Source organism: Anolis carolinensis, chromosome 2 (assembly GCF_035594765.1).
Source record: "Anolis carolinensis isolate JA03-04 chromosome 2, rAnoCar3.1.pri, whole genome shotgun sequence".
Classification (NCBI taxonomy): domain Eukaryota; kingdom Metazoa; phylum Chordata; class Lepidosauria; order Squamata; family Dactyloidae; genus Anolis; species Anolis carolinensis.
Window position 1 is genome coordinate 58158852 of NC_085842.1, and position 16176 is coordinate 58175027.

General features: G+C 42.3%; 1 protein-coding gene across 5 annotated transcripts in view; it reads right to left on the bottom strand.

Moving 5' to 3' along the window:
* srgap3 (SLIT-ROBO Rho GTPase activating protein 3) overlaps positions 1 to 16176 on the bottom strand; it is a 258575-nt gene that overhangs the window by 230179 nt on the left and 12220 nt on the right. The window lies entirely within an intron of this gene.

Consider the following 16176-nt stretch of genomic DNA (forward strand, 5'->3'; position numbering starts at 1 on the left):
AATATGTATTTGTTGACAACTGCTTCTGAAAGGCAGTACAGTAGAGTCTCACTTATCCAACACTCGCTTATCCAACGTTCTGGATTATCCAACACATTTTTATAGTCAATGTTTTCAATATATCGTGATATTTTGGTGCTAAATTCGTAAATACAGTAATTACTACATAGCATTACTGCGTATTGAACTACTTTTTCTGTCAAATTTGTTGTATAACACATGATGTTTTGGTGCTTAATTTGTAAAATCATGTTTAGTAGGCTTTTCCTTAATCTCGCCTTATTATCCAACATATTCACATATCCAATGTTCTGCCGGCCCGTTTACGTTGGATAAGTGAGACTCTACTGTATTTAACATTTCCTTCTTTAAGGAGGTTGTTTTTAAAAAGTCAGAATTCTACATTAAAAAAAAAAAGATTTATACATTTATTATTATTATTATTTACAGCATTTATATTCTGCCCTTCTCACTCCAAAGGGGACTCAGGGTGGATCACACGGCAAACATTCAATGCCTATTAGACATACAGGACAGACAACAGATAGAGGTATTACGTTGGCATTTTTTCAATTTCGGCTTCCTGGAAGTTGTGCTTGATTCCAGCTACAAAGGGTGCTGTAGCTCCAACCGCTATGACGACGAGCCCTTGATCACAATTTTTTTCCTACCCTAATTGCGGGCATTTCTGGTATTTCCTTTTATGGTGACGTAAAATATCTGTTTTTGAACTGCTTAGGTGGACAGTGAGCTGGGCTAAAGGTCGGGTGTTCACCCTGACCCGGGTTCGAACTGCCAACCTTTCAGTCTGTAGAGATTTACTGCTGCTGGTGATTAGTCAGTTGTGTATGCCTGGCCCTTTTTTTAAAAAGCATTTGGACTAAATAAGAACAATAGGGGGGCAGGGTTGAAATTTTTAGCTAAAATAAGTTGATCTTATTCAAAACAAAAGGAAGTTATTTTGGTAATTAAAGAAAGATATGAAATAAAATATTATGTGCTTCTAAACACAGCTAAAGCCACACAGATTTCTCATCTTGCAATGTTTTATTCTTCAGAATCTAAGGCCCCTTCCACACAGCTGAATAAAATCCCACATGATCTGCTTTGAACTGGAATATATGGAAGTGTGGACTCAGATAACCCAGTTCAAAGTAGATATTGTGGGATTTTCTACCTTGACATTCTGGGTTATATGACTGTGTGTACGGGCCCTTATGCACCATCCCAACATTATCCACTAAAGAAAGAGCCAGAGACATTTGAGAGAAGCACAATGAGGAATGCTTTGGACAAAAAGGTTATCTTTTGTGCTACAATTCCCAGAATCTCCCATTACACTGGCTGGGGAATTCTGGGAATTTAATTAAATCTTTACCAACCCTCTCTTATTAATGAATGAAATGCCAGTAGCTGTAATACAGTTCTTGTGGAAATCCTTGGTTTGCTACAGGAAAAAATGGAGAAATGGCAAGATGGCAAGGGAGGGAATCAGGTATGCTGGCATGAGTGTTTCCTGTAGAGCAGCCCTGAGCTAGTTTAGGATGGGTGGGTTGAAACCAAACTGTACTTAAGTATTTGGACTAGAACTCCATTCTTCCCCCTGATGTGCCCTATTTCTACAAGATGAGCATCTTTAAAGCAAGTGCACGGACACACAGAGTTCCCAGTGTTTACTCTTGCATATATGTAAGTCCACAAGTACATTCCCAATTGGTTTGTGGGAAGTGCCAACTATGATATCCTTTCCAATTGCTGACTGAAAGAAGCCAGTTCCAAGGCAAATTTAATTGCTTTCTAGTCATCCGCTAACACAAAGATTAATATAAATGGATTCTGATAGGCAACATTTTCCAAGAACCTGCTGACTTAGTTGAACTCTCCTGGCTGCTATGCAAAAATTGTTCTGGATGTTAGCTTAACGGGAAGCAACTATGATAGATTCAATTTGTTTCCATTAGACGGGATCAATTAATCTTGATTATGAATTGTGAATGTGCAGCTCTAGCCTTCTGGTTGGTGTTTCATTTCATAAATGTACACGAAGCATATTCCACTTTTCTGAGGAAAAGAAGGAAGTGGCACATCAAAATATATAAAGAATAAAATTAAAATAAGTTGTAGATAAGTTCTTCTCCTTTACATATTCTTCAAGTTCTGAATTTCCTCTCTAATTGCAAGTGGAAGTTACATTAATAGTTTGAGAAATAAGTTCTCCAAAATGCTTCCTCCCATCTTGACAGTTTAAGGCACAGGTCTCCATGCCAGCAAACAAAATACGAATTCATGCTTCAATGTGATGGGGCACTTCCAAGGCATTGCCCACCATTGTATTGATAATGGAGGGAGAAGACAGACAGTTAAATACATACAACTGTAGATTTCACACTGTCGTTCACAATAAAAGAGAGATAAGTAACCTGGTATGACTGAAGGAATTGTGTGTCAAATCTAGTTTTATTTCTTACTAGAGTAGTCCCTTTGGAATAAAAGTGATTTACATAAGCAGTAGCCTAGTATGTTTATGCTAGTTTGGTTTGTTTGGATTTAAGCCTATAATTATTGAGAACAAATGTAGAGCGTTGACACAATTTTGTAGGAAGATGTGTAATTCATTCGTTTCTACAGGGTCTGTATAACACAAAGCAATTCCCTTCCCTGCCAATGGAACTCATACAGAAAAGTCTCCCAAGGGATTTTTGACTATACCTGGTAATTAGTTGCACACGTTGTAAGCACCACTATGAACTATCCAGTCTCACACAAATAACTACCTACTGCAAGAGGAAACACCCCTTTTCACCTTCAATTTATTTAATTTATGTTCAATTTGTTATTCAGTAATTTACACTTTTCAAATGACACAGAAACATACACTACCCACTGCTGTAAAAATAACCAAGATCTCCATTTTAGACAAGTGCTAGCAGTTTGCCACTACCTGGTGTCTTCCAGATAGTTTGTACTATAACTTCTATTACCTCCAGTCAATATGACCACTAATGGTTAGAATTTTATAGCTTTGGCATCATTTGACAAGGAGGCAAAGATGGATAGCATCAACTTGTTAATGAAATTCCAGGTGCTTCTCTCCAAGGTGTCATACAGATATTAAAAAGCATAGAAAACAAAGCAGGTACACAAGGAAAACCATAATCTAGTACCAATAATCCCATAGCACCAAAATCTGATCTAGTGCTTGAGCTAGATCTCATACAGAACATAAGCAGTAACCCGTATTATTGTCTCTGACTGTAAGGAACTAACCCACATCCACTCAATCAGTCATTTAAGTCCAAACAGATACTAGTCTAGAGCCTTTGTTCATCAATAAAAAGATGGATTGCTGTAGTCCTTAGCTCAAATATGATTGGAGATAGATGTGGAACCATTAAGACAGAAGACTTTCCCAAATTGCTATTCAGCAAGCCTATACATTGAGAATAGTCTCTAAATCAGTGGTTCTCAACCTGTGGGTCCTCAGGTGTTTTGGCCTACAAGTCCCAGAAATCCCAGCCAGTTTACCAGCTGTTAGGATTTCTGGGAGTTGAAGGCCAAAACATCTGGAGACCCACAGGTTGAAAACCATTGCTCTAAATCATTCCTAAAAGCTACTAATCGAAAGCTACTACCTCAATATGAAAATAAAAGTTAAAAACATCACTGAGAACGTTCAGTACTAGCAGAGCAAGGTATAAAATAGAAAAACTTAGTGAAATCTGGATCTCCTATTTCCATTAGCCCCAGCCAGCATAGCCAATGAGGGGCAATTTTTGGAGATGTAGTCAAAAATATCCATAAGGCCATAGTTATCTCTACTTCTGCTCTATAGATTACAGTTATTCTTTGAGAAGGAAATGTTTTCACAATATGTTTGTTTAGACACCACTTTCATATAATAATTCCCCAGTAGTGTTTTCCTCCCTAAACCACCCAGTCCAACACATACAACAATTAACAAAGAATTCTCAGACACACACAAGCTCCAAATACGAAGCCTCTAGCATTCCATTCAAAGCTACTTCTTGTGATCCTCTCAAATGCAGCTGCAGATGAAACACTGTTCCACGCGGCTCTTGGCAGAAAGCCAGAGGACTAATAAAACAAAAGTATGGTTCTGAGTATTCTTCACATGTCCCGCAGGTGCTGCCAAAAGATAAGACTGCCCCATACTTTTACTACAGTGAATGAATCTTCACCAAGACATTTACTACTGAACTGCCAGAATGCCATATTTATAAAGCTATAAGAGAGCATTTGCTTCGGTTCCATGAATGCAAGTCAACTCTGCAGCCCTGAAAAGACCTGACAAGTTAAAACATACTTATTGTTTTGGACAGACAAGCTGACTACCAGCTCAGTCCTCTGCATCTCTCCTCAGAAGCCTCATTGTGTTCATAGTACTGGCTCCTAGGTAGCTGCCTTCACTATAGACTCCAGAAGACTGGAGCTGAAAGTAATATAATGCTCCTAGACAGCCAAGGATATCCAAGGTCACGGAGAAAAAACATTGGTCTGGGTGCATTAAATATACTCTCAGCTTTCATCAATCAGTTTTCCAGGATTTTTATCCCCCCTTAGAAAAAAAGTTTGAATCCAATTCAAAATGTAGAGTTGGATTATATCTAGCAAACAAAAATACATGAGTATTTTAAAATAGAATCATAGAATCACAGAGTTGGAAGAGACCTCGTGGGCCATCCAGTCCAACCCCCTGCCACAAAGCAGGAAATTTGCATTCAAAGCACCCCCGACAGATGGCCATCCAGCCTCTGCTTAAAAGCCTCCAAAGAAGGAGCCTCCACCACAGTCCGAGGCAGAGAGTTCCACTGCCGAACAGCTCTCATAGTTAGGAAGTTCTTCCTAATGCTTGGGTGGAAACTCCTTTCCTGTGGCTTGAAGCTGTTGTTCCACGTCCTAGTCTGCAAGGCAGCAGAAAACAAGCTTGCTCCCTCCTCCCTATGACTTCCCCTCACATATTTGTACATGGCCATCATGTCTCCTCTCAGCCTTCCCTTCAGCAGGCTAAACATGCCCAGCATATTAATCAGAATGGAGACAAGAAATCAGAAGACTGGGACTTAAAAGGGCAGCTATGAAGGAACTAGATGAGTTTCTGAAGTGTCAAGATATATAATTGACTACTAAAACTAGAATTGTCCAGGCCATTGTATAACCAATCCCTATGTATGGTTGTGAAAAGTGCACAGTATTTATTTATTTATTTATTTACAGTATTTATATTCCGCCCTTCTCACCCCGAAGGGGACTCAGGGCGGATCACATTATAACACACATAGGGCAAACATTCAATGCCCATAAACACATCAAACAGAGACTGAGAGACACACACAGTAAAGAAAGCGAATAGAAATAAAATGAATTCATCTGAAATACAATGCTGGAGAAAAGTTCTGTGGGTACCATGGACTACTAAGAAAACAAATAAATGGGTCCATGAGCAAATCAAAACAAAAATCTCTTAGAGGCCAAGGTGACTAGGACTGTTATGAGTTGGGCATATCATCAGAAAGTATAACTCACAAGAAAAAGACAATAATGCTTGGTAAAGTATGAGGAGGAAGTAGGAAAAGAGGAAAATTATATGACAGGGGGATTGACTCAATCATGGAAGTCACAGCACTGAGTTTGCAAGAGCTGAAGTGGGCTGCTGAGGACAGGGTGACTTGGAGGTCTCTCATTAATGGGATCACCATAAGCCCAAGTTGACTTGAGGGCAGCTAATGACAAAAATAAGTATTTGAAGTACACACACACACCAGAATTATTTAAACCAAAATGTGAAGGGAATATATATCAATAACATAAGGGCAGTCCCATTTTAAGCATGACTACTTCAAAGCAAGCCTCACATCAGTTTAAACATCCATTGCTAAAAACAGAATTACAGCCTTAATATGGTTCATGTTCAGATGCATGAAGACTGCATTGCTGGAATACGTTCAAACATTTTAAGATGAGACAACCCTTACCCTAGTCTAAATACAAAGGCAACGGTGGAGGGAATTAACACACTAAATTGTTATGGTACAACTCTTAGTACATTTAAACAGCTGTGTGTTAATACATGTAATATCAACAACAGTCAACTGAAAAGTTAATTACGACTTTGAAACTGCCCCAACTGGTATTCTGTAGTATTTTGTAATATAATACATTTTTAGAAAGGGCAATTTTCTCACAAAATTATACAGCTTTGTTGTTGACTCTTATTCAGTGCATCTACCTTGTCTAAGCAAAATTTGCAGACTTTCTTTTTTAAAAGTCTCCCTGGATCATGACTTGAAGCTTCTAGCTCCTGAAGGCAGGGAGTCAAGGAAGGCACAAGACAATTAACTTCTTTAAACCCGTAATTTCTCCTGTGAATTATACTAGAAGAGGGACCAATGGTGAAAGAAAGCAGAAGTTCAGAAACACTTTGAACGACTTCAAAACAAGTGGAGGATAAGGAGCCCAGGAAAGGTATAACCTTCCATGCAGGGACGTTTAGCCATTTCCACTGATGCTAATGGACCCATCAGGGATTCAGGCAGGATTTATTAATCACAGTCAAATTCATCTCTTTATAGCCCTAAATTTATCATCATTACTAAGGTCTGCACATAAGATTGTGAAGTAACAAATCTTTTTTCAAAACCAGAATAAAGTTAGTCCTAAGAAGCTTGTGTCCCAGTATGTCTGGCTTCTTCCTCTCCCTTGAGAACAGGATTTTAAAAAATCTGATGGATCTTACTTGCCTGCTTGTCAAAATGACACCAAAATATTTTGGATTACCACAGGGGTAACTCATGACAATACACTGTTGTTGGAGAAAACATCTCTCTGTCTGTCTGTCTGTCTGTCTGTCTCTCTCTCTCTCTCCCCCCCCCCCCCCCCCCCCCACACACACACACAAGGTGCCATGTGAATTGCAGCTAAGCCCACAGGGACAGGGGAGTCCAAGGAGGGTGGCAGATGATATCATAGTCCTTGCTAACTGAAAAATACAAGATCAAAACAGAACTGATTAGAAGACAGTTCTGTAATCTCTCCTACTCAAAAAAGCAACCAACCCAGTTTTAAGAAAATGTGGTTGCATGCTTCATTTTATAGAAGACCAAAGAATACCAGAGTTTTACAGAAGACCCACAATGGAGTTTAATTTGGGAGTGGCTTCAGGGAATATAAAAACATGTGTTTAGTCTAATTTAGAGGACTATTTCTCAAATAACTTTCACGAACTGTAGCAAATAGCCAGAAATCCAGTGTTTTGTAGTATTTTGAGTATTGGATTGTAACTTTAGAGACCAGGGTTCAAATCCCTATTTGGCCATGGAAACCCTTCAGATGACCCTGGCTGCCCTCTTATCACACTGGGGCTGTTAATCCAGGCAGCCCCATTCTTCTGGCATGAGCAGAATTCTGGGAAATGTAGTTTAAGGCTGGCCCTTTTGAATACTCTGCTACAGAAGTCCTCGCCTTCCCAAACTACATTTCCAAGAATTCTGCTCATGCCAGGAGAACAGATGTATCCACATTACATCCCCAGTGTGATAAGGAAGTAATCACATTCTCTTGGTCTTGGAGCAAGGCAAAGGCTGAACAAAACTTGCAAATAACCCAATGAAAGTGTTGCTGTTAATTCTGAAAGGCTTGAAGGCATGCAACAACAGAGCCCAATTTGTTGCCACGGGATGTTTCTATCATGTTCTCAGGCAATATTATCACTAATTTGGGCTAAGCTGTACCCTGTTCCTGAAAAAAATCCATGGAAAAACATCTGTGTCGCACACACAGAAGTTCTCTGAGTGTCCTGGCATCTCCACTTTAAAGGACTTCAGTCTGCGAAAGCCTAAAATATACTGGAAAATAAATGCCAAGATATAGTAATTTATGATAAATAGAGCACACATTCACTGCCATTTTAAGAGATGGTTAATGAGTGTGGAACCACAGAGGGAGCTTCTGTATCACCAGCCACTCTCCTCAAAGCTCTTGTAGCAAATGTAGTTTGCCAACTGAAGGCACACATCAGTCAGTGATAACACAAATCCTATCATGTCACAGCGATTAGGTTCTGCCCTAACAAGCTTCTCTCTGCTAATAATTGCTTTTTGGACCTCTTTGATCATTCCAAAATAATGTAATTTTAACAAGAGAAAAAGGAATGCTTGAAGAAACACCTAGTTCTAAAAATCGAATGCCATTCCTACAGGCTACAAAGCATGATGTGACACCTTCCTCGTTTGCCAAAGATCCCTGATCCTCCATGCTATGTGTTGGGATGTAATGAGTTTTCATTCATTTATAAAATTAAACCCAGGTCTGAATTCAGGTGACACATGTTTGCTATACAGACAGTGCAAAATGTCACCAAAGCCAGATATTTTTTAGTTTTGGAGATATCAGTTTTCCAGCAATACCCTTTGAGAGTTTACAGATGCCCTTCTTCCAAAACAAAGGATGAAGAGAAAAGATTTACATCAATTCCCCTAGAGAACATCCTACATCAGTTTTGTGGTTAGATCTGGTTGCCCCATAGTGCATTCACACACTCAGTTAGAGTTTGCTGTTTATTAGCTAGTTTATCACTTGATGGTTAAAGGATTACAGAGCTTAGATTCACATTTGAGCTCTTCCCTTTATAGCTCCTGGCACAATGGATCAGAAAACTGCCACTTAATACAGCCATAATATTTGTCATAGTCATATCAAATGCCTCAGAGGCTTCCACTGTAATAAAATACAGAGACCGCATGTATGTTTTGAATACATGTATAATGGCAGTTACCATCTCTGTTTTCTAAAGCTCTCTCATTTGAGGGCAAGTTTTTGACACACCACTTTACTAGGATGCTTTTATCTCAAGACACATTTATCTCCTGGAAAAAGGATGTAAGCTTTTTCCTGACTAATCCTACTTTTTGGTCTAGAATATTGCAAGACATTGCAGAATTATATTCAAGCAGTGAACCCCACCCCCAGTAAAGCAGACATGCTTCTTGAATTTGCTCCCATTATTATTTTCATATGTCATTTGTTTTACTTCCAACATGCTGTTTCTATTTTTTAAAAAATTATCACTTTGGTTTTACTAGTGCTCTACATTTTGAGGAGATGCTTTTTTATATAACAAGCAGCTCAAACATAGCTGAGCTACATTTTTCAAGGGAGCCTCAAATGGTGTTTTCCAACCTATTGCCTTTGAAGAGGTAAGGAAGACAAATGGCTAAGGGAAACACACAATTTAGAGGTAACACTTGATATAAACACGCTTACACCAAACTCCAAACATACAGATTTTTAAACACAAGGGCTAGAGAGCCAATGCAAAAAATGAAATTTTAGTCTATAGTGTGATCCAGGACAGTAATTGCTGATCCCAGGTCTTCAGCACAATGAACAGTTGCTTTGTACCCAAAGTTTTGAAAACAAACCCCACTCCATCCCATTGTTAAAAGTCTTCAGACATCATCTGCCTGGAAAATTATGTAGCATTTTAAGAGCAGACCCACTGAATCAACTGGACTTAACCCAGAATGACTCACCAGAATGTATTCCAACACCTACCTTTCTGTTTGCAAATATCTAGGAAAACCAACATAAGCTACCATGAACCAAATAGCATCATATGAATCGTTATAAATGAGCTGTTATTTATGGAGTTTCAAAGATTATAATGATTCAAAACCAATGTTATATTACCACCTGCCCACTGTGTTATGTTTATATGGTGTGTGTGTGTGTGCGCGCCTTCAAATTATTCTTGAAATTAATAGGATTTTCTTAGGCAAGGAGTTTTGACAGTTCTTTCATCCGAAATATAGCCTACAACATATATATGTTGGTGCTCTCCCATCCAAGCAGTAAACAGGGCTGATCCAGGTTAGCTTCCAAGATCAGATAGGATCTGGTGCATCCCTTCTCTAACATGGAAAAAACACTTCCAGGAAGCTACTCAGCTTTATGGAGGTATGGAGGAGGTATATGGGGCCCCAAATGAGAGAAGAAACAAAAGTGAATACTCCATGCCCAGATGCACCATCGAAAGCAAGTTCACCCCTGGAGCCCACTTCTAGGGACTGACCAATACTGTCAGGGTATGGCACATTTTATAAGAAAGTTATTGTTTTTAACTAGAGTCCAAATGAATACTGCCATTATATAGCACTATTACCATGTCAGCCATTTGGCATTTCATATTAAGTGTATTATTTTATATCCTAATCTAGGCCTAATTCTACCTTATCACACCCCAACCTACACCAACCCTCTTTACTTTGATCTCTGCTTGTTCCGTCCCCCAGGACGATGGTTTGCCTTACCTATTGGTCGTTTGTTTGTTTTCCCTCCTTTACATTTTGTTTGAGCCTCTGGCTGCAAAAGCCTAGGAAAAGTGGCTTGGAATCTGCAAGAGCTGGCTGCAGTTTTCTTTGCAGTGATTGGTCAAAGAGTGCAACATCTTAGGACCGCCCTTTTTACCAGGGTCTAGTCTCCATTTTAGAGTTTCATTCTGGCTATAGTCTTCCAACGTGCTGGAGCTGTGCAAGGCTAACTGGGACAAATCATCCTCAAAACCAGGCCAATCTAAGCCTATCCAAATTAGATAAGTATTGAATTATATTGATCTGGAATAGGAAATCTAGTTAGAGGAGCAGAGTTATTCTGTCGCTTCTAGAACTAATCTTTGCTGTAAAGATAGGGAAGAAAAGAGTTTCTCCTTCTAATATAGGCAGCGTGATTAGGGTATAGTGGTTTTGTAATCACCTTTGCCTTCTGGAACCAGGGATAATTCTGTGACTAAAACCTATAGAAATTTGTTTCATTTTCTGCAACTTTAAGATCTGTGCCAGGTTTACAACCTTGTATGAATAAACATTCTTTTTTGAAGTTATCCAGACTCAGTCGTTCAATATCTATAGGACAGCTTATAGGGATTTGCAGTTCGCCCGGATAAAGGACAGCACGTTTCAGTTTTATAGCTTTTTATTGTCCGGCGGACGGCACAGTTTTGAGGTCGATCAGCGGTTTTTCCGCTTCAGCTAGCTTGCACGGCTTTATAGTTTTTTATAGTTTAGGAAGTTTTAGTATAGGCTGCGGCTTTTCCGCCTGAGCTCAGTCTGCATACCTAAAGACTCTACCAGCGTCTGAGGCAGTGGAGCCCGCTCTCAGACCTGAAGGAGTCAAATAGTGGGGCTCTATTTCCTTGCTATTTGGCTCGCGTGTGCGCACGTAGCCCAGTGGCTTTCTGGGTTTGCACAGGCTGTGCAGTTCCCAGCAACGTCCAGGGCTCCCTCGGCGGTAGACCTCGAGCCGCGGAGCACCAGCGACAGTTCTTTGGCTGGCTCTGAGGCGTGGAGCCCACCAGAACCAGGCTAGAACCTGGACAGGCCTGGCAACGCTGCTGCGAGTTCGGCCGGAGCACTCAACCGGCTTTGACAGCCTCTTCATCAGGAGTTCGGCCGGAGCACTCGGCCGGCTTTGACCTGCCTCATGGTCCGGCGGTGGTGACCTGCCTCATCGTCCTGCGGTGGTGACCTGCCTCATCGTCCTGCGGTGGTGACCTGTTTCATCGACCTGCGGTGGTGACCTGTTTCATCGACCTGCGGCGGTGACCTGTCTCATCGTCCTGCGGTGGTGACCTCCCTTCACAGCGGGGAGGAGGCGTCTCTTCTCTCCTCCTTTCCAAAGCCAGCCTCGGTGCTCCTTCGGCGGCAGGCCTCGAGCCGCAGAGCACGAGGTGCTTGAAAATTTGGCGAAGTCGCCATTTTGGCAGTTTACGTCACTCGGGCAAGGGAGGTATCAAGTGGCAAGTTGCTGTCAGTTGACATTTTGCAGCTTGCCCACCAAAGTCTGGCGCCAAAGGTCACAATCTTTGTAAAGTATAGTTACTTAGTGATATATATTGCTATGGTTAAGTGCTGTGAATTGTATTATATATTGAATTTGCTTTTATTGTAAATTTACTTGCAGGTATATTGCATTTGCCTTTGTTGTAAATTTACTTGCTATTAAGAATACATAATGTCTATGCAATTTCAAGATGATACAGATGGTATACCTCCTTCTGAGGCTGAAAGTAGGAATGAAAGGCCCCAAAGGATAAAGCACCCTTCAGCCAAGATGCTAGCCCATCTAATAGATGAAAAGGAGCTCCTCCATGTGAGGTTAGGTTCGGCATGGGAGCGAATTGTAACATTAATGGACAGAATAGAGAGCTTGGGTATCACAAGGGTGCCAGCCATATTACAGACAGACCTCGAAGAAGCCTTCGGTCTTTGGAGGGGTTTAGTGTCTAAGATAGTCCAGGTCCTCGAGCGCATTAACGCCAAGGATTCAGAGTTAGAAATAGGGAGTGTTTTAGCTGACACTAATGAGAAAGAAAATAGGGTGAGGGCAATCCTAGCTTCCTTATGCAGCCATGAGACCAATCTTTTGAAATCACCTGCTGTGGCACTTAGTCTTAAGTCCAACCGCTCTAGCCAGGTATCTAAACTAAGGGAGCGTGCATCGTCTAAACACAGCCACTCTAGCAAGTCTTCTGCTGCTGGGAGTGCCATCTCTTCCCTAGCTGCCTTGCACATTAAGGAGGCTGCACGTCTAGAGCTAAAGAGCAAGGTAGCGGGGGCGGAGGCTGATGCTAAGGCAGCTGATCTCACCCTTCCCTTTAAAGAAGAAGAGCAACGACTGCAAATAGAACAGGCCCGTAGACAAAGCGAAATGCAAATAGAACAGGCCCGTAGACAAAGCGAAATGCAAATAGAACAGGCTCGTATAGAGATGCTTAGAATAAAGATGGATGCCGCAGCCAAAAGGGTAAGGGCTGAGACTTTGGCCAAGGCCCTAATTGAGCCACTCACAGAAGAAAATGTAAGCCAGTTACCAATACAGAACCCTTCTGCCAAAGTGTTTGCGCACCTTGGCAGCATGTACAGCCAGTTTTCGGATGAGGAACAGGGAGACTTCTCTCCTTACCCAGAGCAGGGCCCCAAAGTCACTTTTGAGTTTCCTGCAGAGCAGAGCGTCATAGCGGGGAGCTCACCCTTGCTCGAGCTACCTGTGCCTCCTGCTAAAACCCTAGGTCAGTCAATCAGGGCCTCAAGGCCGAGCGCTAGTTGGCCCCTACAGACAGCTGCACAGGGAACCATCGATTCTTCAGTGGTCGATGTCATCCCTCCAAGAGGCCAAAGGTTGACGCAAGGTACACGGTGGGAGTCCACTCCACAACAGCAAACTCCTCAATTGTTCCCTTCGACGCCAGAGTCCCAGCTTGTCTCCATCATCAGAAGCCCCAGAAGAGATCTTAAGGACAAGGGTGTCGAAAAGTTTTCGGACAAGCCTGAGGAATTTCTTCTCTGGAAGGCCACCTTCCAGAGAGCAATCAGAGACTTAAAGTTATTGCCTGAGGAAGAACTGACTCTTCTGGCTGCATGGTTGGGCCCAGCCTCATCCTCACAAGTTAAGAAGATCTACGCAGCCCACGTAGCCGATCCCGACAAAGCCCTGGAAAAGGCCTGGGCCAGGTTGCAGCAGAGGTATGGGGCCAGCACAGAGATTGAAGCATCTCTTATGGACAAGCTCCAAAGGTTCCCAGCTTTAAAACTCAAAGACTTCAAACTCTTGTGGGACCTCAGCGATCTCCTTGCGGAATTAGAGTCGGCCAAGGAGAATCCAGAACTGCCCGGTTTGAAGTGCCTCGATCAGCACCTGTCCCAGAGGCAGATCTTGACCAAGCTGCCCTTCACTTTGCAAGAACGCTGGGGACAGGAGGTCTTCAACTACAAGGAGGCCCACTCCCAGGCATACCCTCCATTTTCTCATTTGGTCCAGTTCATCACCAGGGCAGCCAGAGAAAGGAATGATCCACAGACGGGCCTCCCCACCTTATACCAAGGGACCCAGCCAGAGAAGGCACCTGAAGTGGACAAGAAACCACCTAGAGAGGCCAATAGACCTGTCAGCGTAAAGGCAGTCGAAACTCAACACAAGACTGACGAACCCAGGTCGGAGGTAAAAGAGTTGCTTTGCCCTATTCACCAAAAGCCTCACAGCTTGGCCAACTGCAGGGAGTTTAGTAGAAAGACATACAAAGAAAGGCAACAGCTAGTTCAAAAGCAGGGAATCTGCTTTAGATGCTGTGGAGCAACTCCACACTTTGCATCCAACTGCAAAGAAAACATCAAGTGTGAGAAATGCAACAGCCTCAAGCATTGCACCGCAATGCACAACTCCAATATCATCTCCCACCCCAAAGAGAACGCTTCACCAAAAGAAAAGTCAGCAGTCGAAGACACCGACAAGCCAGCCGTACCAGAGATGCAGGTGGAGGTTTCAGCAGTCGCCTGCACAGAACTATGCTCTGACTCGCACCAGTTCAGAGTCTGTCATCCTATCTGCCTAGCGGATGTATATCCATCCAAGAGCCCTTGGCTTAAAAAGAGACTCTATGTGGCCCTAGATTCACAGAGCGATGCCTCCCTAGCTACTCCAGAGTTCTTCCGCATGTTTGACCTTAAAACCAAGATGGTCGATTACACCATGACTACATGTGCAGGAAAAAAGAAGTTGCAGGGTCGCATAGCATCTGGCTTTGTTGTCTCCTCTTGCGACCAGAAGAGACAGTTCAAGTTGCCAGACCTGATTGAGTGTTCCTCCATCCCTCGGAACAAAAAACAAATTGTAACTAGAGAAGTTGTGGAGGCTCATCCACATTTGCGACGGTTAAAGAATGCCATACCAGCCTTTCAGCCAGATGTGGACATTGCCCTTTTGCTTGGTGCGGACTGTCCGAACTTGTTCTATGTGAACGACCAAGTTAAGGGACCTCCAGGGGCGCCCATTGCTCAGCTGCTACCACTAGGCTGGACAGTTACAGGCCCAGTGTGCATAAACAAGATGCACCCACCATCGTCGTTGGACTCCAATCAAGCACAGGTGCTTAAAGGTGGACGTCCTACACTTGTGCGCAGTTGCCTAAGTCACATCTCAGTCTACTGCCAAGCAATAACTCCAGAGTATTCCTCCATCTTCAAAGTCTCTGAGAGAGACGAAGCCACAGCGCTCTCGAAAGATGAGCAAAGGTTTTCGGACATTATGAATGCTCAAGTCTCACGAAGTGCAGAGGTGAAAGCCTGCAAATCAACCACAGAAATCAAGATGGGCCAAAGATCTTGCCTGGAACCACACCGTTTTGAACGTTTTTCGGAGTGGCACAGTCTTCTTAGAGCAGTTGCTAGGCTTATACATCGTTTAGCTTGCAAAGATAGTGAGCCTTTACAGGTCCAGGATATGATAAAGGCTAAGAGCGTCATATTCAAGTCAGTACAGAGATCTGCTTTCAAGCAGGAAATAGCTAGGCTAGAGCAAGGGCTCAACATCCCTAATCAAAGTCTTCTAAATGAGTTAAACCCATTTTTAGACAAGGAGGGTATTTTGAGAGTTGGAGGAAGGTTAGCCAAAGCTAAACTCAAGGCGTGCATAAAAAACCCCATCATCATACCCCCTAATAGTCACACTGCATTGCTGCTCGTTCGGCATTACCATGAGAAAATCCATCATCAAGGTAGAACTCTGACTGAGGCGACCCTTAGAAATGAAGGCCTGTGGGTGGTAAATGCTAAAAGTTTGGTCAGCAGTGTTATTTTTAAATGTGTCAAATGTCGGCGACTCAGACGAAACTGTCAAAGTCAGTTGATGGCAGAACTACCTCAGGATAGGACTTTGACAGACCCACCCTTTTCCCATGTGGGAATCGATGTGTTTGGTCCTTGGGAGGTTGTCACTAGGAAAACCAGGGGTGGTGTTGTAAATAACAAGAGGTGGGCAGTTTTGTTTACTTGTTTAGTAATACGAGCTGTCCATATAGAAGTCATAGAAGGGATGGACACTTCATCATTTTTAAACGCATTGAAAAGGTTCATAGCCCTCAGAGGGCCAATTAAGTCAATTCGGTCGGACTGTGGCACCAATTTTGTAGGTGCGACCAAAGAACTCAATTGTGTGTCTAGGTTTGGGAGAGACCCAAAGGTTCAGAACTTTACGAATACTGAACAAATTATGTGGACTTTCAATGTTCCTCACGCCTCCCATATGGGTGGTGTTTGGGAGAGGATGATTGGTATTAGTCGCAAAATCCTTAATGCCATGTTTTTGAGTCATAGGTCATTGACACATGAT